The following is an 8,467-nucleotide window of genomic DNA, read 5'->3' on the forward strand; positions in this document are numbered from 1 at the left end:
GGGGCGTAGCTTTCGATCTGCTCCAGATGGCCAAGCGAATTGGCCCGCAGTGCAAAGCCGCCGAATACGAAGATCTGTCCAGGGAGAAAGGTCTCACCCTGGACTACGTCGTCGATGATGGTCGAAGAAGCCGTCGAGCCTATCGGTGACGACACAGAGGAACTCTCAATGAAAGCACCAATGTCGGTGTCAAAACCAGCGGATCTCGGGTAGGGGGTCCCGAACTGTGCGTCTAGGCGGATGGTAACAGGAGACAAGGGACACGATGTTTTACCCAGGTTCGGGCCCTCTTGACGGAGGTAAAACCCTATGTCCTGCTTGATTAATATTGATGATGTGTGTTACAAGAGTAGATCTACCACGAGATCAAGGGGGCTAAACCCTAGAAGCTTGCCTATGATATGATTGTTGTCCCACTGACTAAAGCCATCCGGTTTATATAGACACCGGAGAGGGCTAGGGTTACACAGAGTCGGTTACAATGGTAGGAGATCTACATATCCATATCGCCAAGCTTGCCTTCCACGCCAAGGAAAGTCCCATCCGGACATGGAACGAAGTCGTCAATCTTGTATCTTCATAGTCTTGGACTCCGGCCGATGATGATAGTTCGGCTATCCGGACACCCCCTAATCCAGAACTCCCTCAATTGCGAAGAACTCGGGTATAGTCTTGTCCATCCCTTGCATATTATAGTTCATTACGAAGATGTTGTTGCTTGGTGGCAGTGATTGAAGAATTTTGTCAATGACACTATCATCAGGAAGATTAACTCCCAGTTGAATCAAGTGATTATTATACCCAGACATTCTGAGTATGTGTTCACTGACAGAACTATTCTCCTCCATCTTACAGCTATAGAACTTATTGGAGACTTCAAATCTCTCAATCCGGGCATTTGCTTGAAATATTAACTTCAACTCCTGGAACATCTCATATGCTCCATGACGTTCAAAACGTCGTTGAAGACCCGGTTCTAAGCCGTAAAGCATGGCACACTGAACTATCGAGTAGTCATCAGCTTTGCTCTGCCAGACGTTCTTAACGTCGTCAGTTGCATCTGCAGCAGGCCTGGCACCCAGCGGTGCTTCCAGGACGTAATTCTTCTGTGCAGCAATGAGGATAATCCTCAGGTTACGGACCCAGTCCGTGTAATTGCTACCATCATCTTTCAACTTAGCTTTCTCAAGGAATGCATTAAAATTCAACGGAACAACAACACGAGCCATCTATCTACAACAAACATAGACAAGCAAAATACTATCAGGTACTAAGTTCATGATAAATTTAATTTCAATTAATCATATTACTTAAGAACTCCCACTTAGACAGACATCTCTCTAGTCATCCAAGTAATCACGTGATCCAAATCAACTAAACCATGTCCGATCATCACGTGAGATGGAGTAGTTTCAATGGTGAACATCACTATGTTGATCATATCTACTATATGATTCACGTTCGACCTTTCGATCTCCGTGTTCCGAGGCCATATCTGTATATGCTAGGCTCGTCAAGTTTAACCTGAGTATTTCGCTTGTGCAACTGTTTTGCACCCGTTGTATTTGAACGTAGAGCCTATCACACCCGATCATCACGTGGTGTCTCAGCACAAAGAACTTTCACAACGGTGCATACTCAGGGAGAACACTTCTTGAATTTTTTTAGTGAGAGATCATCTTAAAATGCTACCGTCAATCAAAGCAAGATAAGATGCATAAAGGATAAACATCACATGCAATCAATATAAGTGATATGATATGGCCATCATCATCTTGTGCTTGTGATCTCCGTCTCTGAAGCACCGTCGTGATCACCATCGTCACCGGTGTGACACCTTGATCTCCGTCGTAGCATCGTTGTCATTACGCCATCTATTGCTTCTACGACTATCGCTACGGCTTAGTGATGAAGTAAAGCAATTACAGGGCGTTTGCATTTCATACAATAAAGCGACAACCATATGCCTCCTGCCAGTTGCCGATAACTTCGGTTACAAAACATGATCATCTCATACAATAAAATATAGCATCATGTCTTGACCATATCACATCACAACATGCCCTGCAAAAACAAGTTAGACGTCCTCTACTTTGTTGTTTGCAAATTTTACGTGGCTGCTATGGGCTGAGCAAGAACCGTTCTTACCTACGCATCAAAACCACAACGATAGTTCATCAAGTTAGTGTTGTTTTAACCTTCACAAGGACCGGGCATAGCCACACACGGTTCAACTAAAGTTGGAGAAACAGACACCCGCTAGTCACCTGTGTGCAAAGAACGGCGGTAAACCAGTCTCGCGTAAGCGTACACGTAATGTCGCTCCGGGCCGCTTCATCCAACAATACCGCTGAACCAAAGTATGTGTCACATCCCAGCTAGTCCATGCATTAGAGTGCTACATCATGTCTACTTTCCATTAGAAACTTGAGTTGGGGAAGCCAGAACCCCCAGAACCCCTCTGAATTCAGCTAAGGCTTACTAAAAATATTTTCAATGAACCCGAAATGCCCTTCTAAAAATATCACCCTCTTTGTCTTGGGTTAGAACCTCTGGCAAAATTGGTGCACATTTTTCTAGGTCAACAAAAGGTCATTGAATTAAATCATATGTAAATTGCATTTGGGCATTTAAATGCTAGTAAATATTTTGAATGCTCAAATAATTCTGAAAATAAGTGTGGGCTGTTGGAGATGTTCTACATAGAACCCCTGATTATTTTCAGGATATTTAGAAGTGCCTCGCCATTTTTAATGAAGCCACAAACTACAGAATAATAGAAAAACAAAAACAATTAGAAGAGAGGGAGAGAAGGACTTACCTGGCGCCAGCAACCGGTCCAACTCTTGTGCTGGCCCACCTACGGCCCAGCCCACCACCAGCCTCCCTATCGTCTTCCTCCCTGCCAGGAGGACAGGCGCGTGCCCGATGCGCGCGCACCGCCGTGCGTCCACCTCCACCCTGCTTGCCTGCGTCCTCGATGCCTGGACGTCTCCAACGCCGCCACGCACGCCCCTGGAACCCCCTCGCACTCTCCCTCGTCCCCATCTCCTTCTCTGTCTCTCTCTCCCGCGATCGGCGTGACCGCCCGAGAACGCCGATGAGCACCCGCGTGACCACCGTCCACCCCTCGCCTTGCCGTTGAGCCTAGAGGCTCAGCCGCAACCTCTTCTCCCTCCTCGCCGAGCTGCACGAGCCAGGACGGCCCCAAGACGATGCTTGTGGCCTTCTTCCCTGACCACGGCCACCGGATGCCGCCGTTCGATTCGCCGTCTCCGCCGCCTCCCCGAGTCTGCTGAGCTCCGCTTCGGCCCCGCCGTGAGCTCCTCTACCGAACCCCTCTCTCCCCGCCGTAGATCCCCTTCTCTAGCTTCGCTGACCACCGCGGTCGAAGCTCGCCGCCGCCGTGCCTCATCGCCAGCGTGGCTAGAGCCTCAATAGCTCGAAGCCAAGCACACCGCTGTGCTCAGCGCGGCTCCAGGAGCCCGTAGCGCCCACTAGCTCCCCCTGCCTTGCACCGTAGCGCCAAACCCGTTGTTGCCCGAGCTCCGGCCGCCGCCACGAGCTCGACTCCGGTGAGCTCACTTCACCGCAGCCTCTCTCACTTGCTTTACTGGATGCGCGAGAGTGCCAGCTCTTTGTAGGTGGTATCGGCCGCTAATTTGGTCGTCGGAGGGAAAAATCCCGAGCCCCTTCGCCGTCTCTGGCCCTGCCGGCGACGAGCCCCGGGTCAACTCCGGCGAGTTTGACCCGGTTTGACCCTAGTTTGACTTTTGCCCGAGTCACTGACGAGTGGGCCCAGGCCCCAGCTAATCCTGGATTAGTTTTTAATAAGTTTAATTACTCCACTGACTATTTTAGTTAGTAGTAGTTTAACACTAATTAATTTAGATTAGTTAGTTAGTCACTGACGTGTGGACCCCACACATCAGGTTTGACCTGGACCGGCCTTGTTGACTGCTGACGTCAGAGTGACGCAATGGTGACGCAATAAGTGTTTTCTGGATTTATTTCTACACAGGAAATTCCAGAAAATGCTCTAAATTTCTAAAATTCATAGAAATTTAACCGTAACTCAGAATGAAATAATTTATATATGAAAAATGATCAGAAAAATCCAGTCTATCCATCTGTACCATTTTCATGCATGTTTGAACAACCTGAGGTTGCTGTATATGACAATTTGCATAATTGACATTTAAATAAGCACATATGGAGTTTGAATTTGAACCAAGGGTTCAAACCAACTTCATTTAACTTGCTGCTAGTTGCATTACCTCAAACCACAGCATATTGCCATGTCATGAGCATGCATCATATTTTGCATTGCATTGATTGTATTTCTTCTCTATTGCCAGTATTTGCCCCCTCTAGATAGACGTGTTCCGACGATGAGTTCGATGACACCGATGAAGAGCTATATTATCTTCAGAAGTGCCAGGCAAGCAAAACCCCCTTGTTCATTTCGATACAATCCCACTCTCTCGCTTCTGCTCTCTTTTACTGCATTAGGACAACAATGATTCATCTGTTACTTGCTGCGGTAGTTGAACCCCTTTATCCTCTACATGACCTGCCATTGCCACAGTAAATAGATAAAACCCACTAGCATGAGTAGGAGTTGTTTGAGCCCTGTTGTGCCTACTCATTCATGTTTGTTTGTCATGCCTGCTATTGCTTAGAGTTGTGTCAGGTCTGATTCATCGGGAATGAATCAGAGGTGTGTGAACATGTCCTACTGTGTGTGAACTAAGTGTGTGAACATGATTTGGTAAAGGTAGCGGTGAGAGGCCATGTAGGAGTACATGGTAGGTTGTCTCACTGAAGCCGTCCTCAGGACCTGAGTTCTGTGTTTGTGATCCATGAAACAGTTACTACCACGCATTGGGCCCGAAACCAATGGACCCTCTCGGCTTCTTAATCACCCTTGTCCTCTGTCGAGGAGTTGCAAGTAGTTTCTGGTGTTTGTAGTATGCCGGAGGCTGTGGGCAGCGCTGACCGGAGGGGTGGGCTGTGATGCGGTAGGCACGTGGCACGGTGTACCGGGCGCCCGTTTGGTGTCTCGGGAACCCTGCACACATCGTTTGGGGCTGTGAGCGAAACCGCGGCCGGATCTCCACGCGGATGGAACCCGAATAGGCGATAAACCTGGACTAGAGACTTGAGTGTTTAGGTAGGTCGTGGCCGACACCGACATTGGGCTTCTGCTTGAAGGTTGCCGAGTACATGTCGTGTAAACGGCGGTAAGTGGTGAGAGCGTGTGTGAAGAAGTACACCCCTGCAGGGTTAACATCATCTATTCGAATAGCCGTGTCTGCGGTAAAGGACTTCTGGGTTGCCTATAACAGTTCATAGACAAGTGAAAGTGGATACTTTAAAATGCGCAAGATAAGCGTGAGTGCTATGGATGGCGTTCTCGTAGGGAGACAGGAGCGGATCCATAGTGGTGTATTGATATGGGGAATATGTGGAATTGTGTGCGCCACCTCAAAAGAGTTACTTGCAGTCGTAGTTCAGGATAGCCACCGAGTCAAAGCTGGCTTGCTGCAGTTAAACCCCACCATCCCCTTTGTTGATAATGATGCATATGTAGTTAGTTATGATGTAAGTCTTGCTGGGTACATTTGTACTCACGTTTGCCTATTTTATGTTTTGCAGAGAGACTTCAGTATCACTAGTAGTCCCACGTGGAATTCGATGTTTAGCTTGTTACGTCAGCTACGATCTTGTGCCCTCGGCAGGATCTGGTAGATAGTCAGGCTTCTCAGCCTGTTTCATTTGTAGATCTCTGTACTCAGACATGTTAAGCTTCCGTTTGTGCTTTGACTTGTATGCTCTGAATGTTGGGTCATGAGACCCATGTTTGTAATATCTCGCTCCTCGGAGCCTATTGAATAAAATACTTGTGTTGTAGAGTCATGTTGTGATGCCATGTTGTATTTGCACATATCGAGCATATTGTGTGTATGTTATTGAAATGCTTGGTATGTGTGGGATCTGACTATCTAGTTGTTTATCCTTAGTAGCCTCTCTTACCGAGAAATGTCTCCTAGTGCTTCCACTGAGCCATGGTAGCTTGCTACTGCTCCGGAACACTTAGGCTGGCCGGCATGTGTCCTTCTTCGTTCCTGTGTATGCCCCCTCGGGGAAATGTCATGCGATGAATACCGGAGTCCTGTTAGCCCGCTACAGCCCGGTTTACCGGAGTCCTGCTATCCCAGTGCTACAGCCTGGATTCACTCGCTGATGACCGACACGTTCGATGCTAGGTCATGGATGCCTGTCCCTGTAAGTTTGTGCCACTTTGGGTTTACGACTAGCCATGTCAGCTCGGGCTCCTTATCATATGGATGCTAGCGATACTATCTTATACGTGTGCCAAAAGGCGCAAATGGTCCCGGGCACAGGTAAGGCGACACCTGTGGGAATACCGTGCGTGAGGCTGCAAAGTGATATGAGGTGTTACATGCTAGATCGATGTGGCATTGAGTCGGGGTCCTGATAGCTTTGGTATCAGAGCCTGACTGCCTGTAGGACTACCAAGCCAAACTGGTCGAAGTTGAGTCTAGAAATTCTTTAGTTATATAAGGGAATTGATTGTGGGATGGAACGTAAGGCTCTTTTTACTCCTTATACCTTATGCCTTCTGATCCGAGTCATCTTATCTTCCCTGCGGGGTTAAGGAACTAGGCTTTCTCTTCTTTCTATCAGGATCACGTGTTACTAATCAGTAGACTTATAGAATTGTTGGATTTAAGCCTCGGTTCAGTCCCTACTACTTCCGTATGCTAACTGTTGATCTCGAAACCTTGATATTGTGCTTCTGAGTGGCTATACCACCATTTTTGTAGCATGTCTCCAATCCTTTCGAGCATTTACAGTCGTTATGTTGTCCGAGTCATCCCAGGTTTCTAAATAGTCTGAAGCATTTGCAAAATCCCTTCCTCCCGTTCCGATGTTCCTTTGGGCCAGGTTAACCACACTAATCAGTGAGTTGAGGTACTCTGTTGCCTTAACATATATGCCGGAGTTATTATTATGACCCTAGGTGTCTAGAGTATCACCTAGTAATCCTGCCACATTTTGTGTCCCATTGTGATGATTCTGGCCTTTATTCTTGAAAGCCTCCCGTGATGCTATTTAGTTAGTAGTCATTCTACTCCTTCGGTTCTGAACCCGAGACTTACACTACTTACCTCATGTTGATAGTGTTTGCTAGTTCCTTTAGGACATTAGTAACCTTTGCATTAGTCCTTGAGGTCCGTGGTATTTCCTTCTTCCAAATACTATGAACTACTTATGGCAGAAGTTCCTCGCAGATCCGAAAGATCACAACCATAGTGCTCTTGACGAGTTCTCTATTCTATACTGTGACTCTGTCAGTTCTACCTTCTCCGCATGGGTTATCCGGAAGAAACCTGTTGAACTTGGTTCGACATACTAATCCATGCATCCACAACTCATAAGAAAATCATATGTTTTGAGTTGTCCCCCTTTAGTTGTCTTCCAACCTTCGTCTATCAATTGATAGTCAAGAGTATGCGTGCGTTCGTTTATCGATGCCTATTACTCTTGTGGTCCGCCAAGCCATTCTATTTTGGAGTGACTAGGAGAAACAAACTCCAGAACCTAGTCCATATCCAGGATTGGGTCAAAGAAGTTGTGCTCCATAGATCAAATTGCTAATCCAGCTTTTGTTCTGCTCTACCTTGGAGTATTATTATCTTTATATTAAGAATATCATGGGAATTGCACACCATCCTATGAACTCTTGATATAGTGATACTTCTTATCATCATTATTCATTCCTCGGTTTCGTGTTATTGTAACCGGAACGCCAACAAGTGAATCATGATGTGTGAAATCAATACCCCTAGCAACCATGTTGCTTAGTGGTTAATGGATGAAAATCTCATTCTTAGTGTGTTGGTTATGGAATCATCATTCTAAGATTGATCGTGCTACCTAGTTCTTATTTCCGGTGCACTCTTTGATCAATGAGTTAGGATTGTATCAATCCCTCGCTCTTTTGATCATATCGGCTTGCCCTGAGAAGCAAGATTGTTCTCGGGCTTAGTAACATATCAGTGGTTCGTGATTTTCCGAATATCTTCTCAAAAGTATCACCAGGTTGTCACCTGACTGTTATGTTGAGCTCGTGATCAAGTTGGTTTCATATAAACCACCCCTTCTCCAAGAATCTGTGTTGCATACCCCTGAGCTGTTTGGTCAAGCTAAACAACAACTTGAAGAGTTGGAAGATGGAAGCTTGTCCGATTTAGTTCATCTTAAGGGATATCTTGTATGTGTGTTGAAGAAAGATGATATCTTCATCGATTGATCCTCGTGACCAGTTGTTGGACCTATTGTCTTGCCAAAACTTTGATCTGAGTGTGGGCTATCCTCAAATCAAATCAGAACCAACGATGTTCTTAATGTTGTCTTACTCGTGGTTGATCCCTCGAGC

This window comes from Triticum dicoccoides, chromosome 7B, assembly GCF_002162155.2.
Source record: "Triticum dicoccoides isolate Atlit2015 ecotype Zavitan chromosome 7B, WEW_v2.0, whole genome shotgun sequence".
NCBI lineage: Eukaryota > Viridiplantae > Streptophyta > Magnoliopsida > Poales > Poaceae > Triticum > Triticum dicoccoides.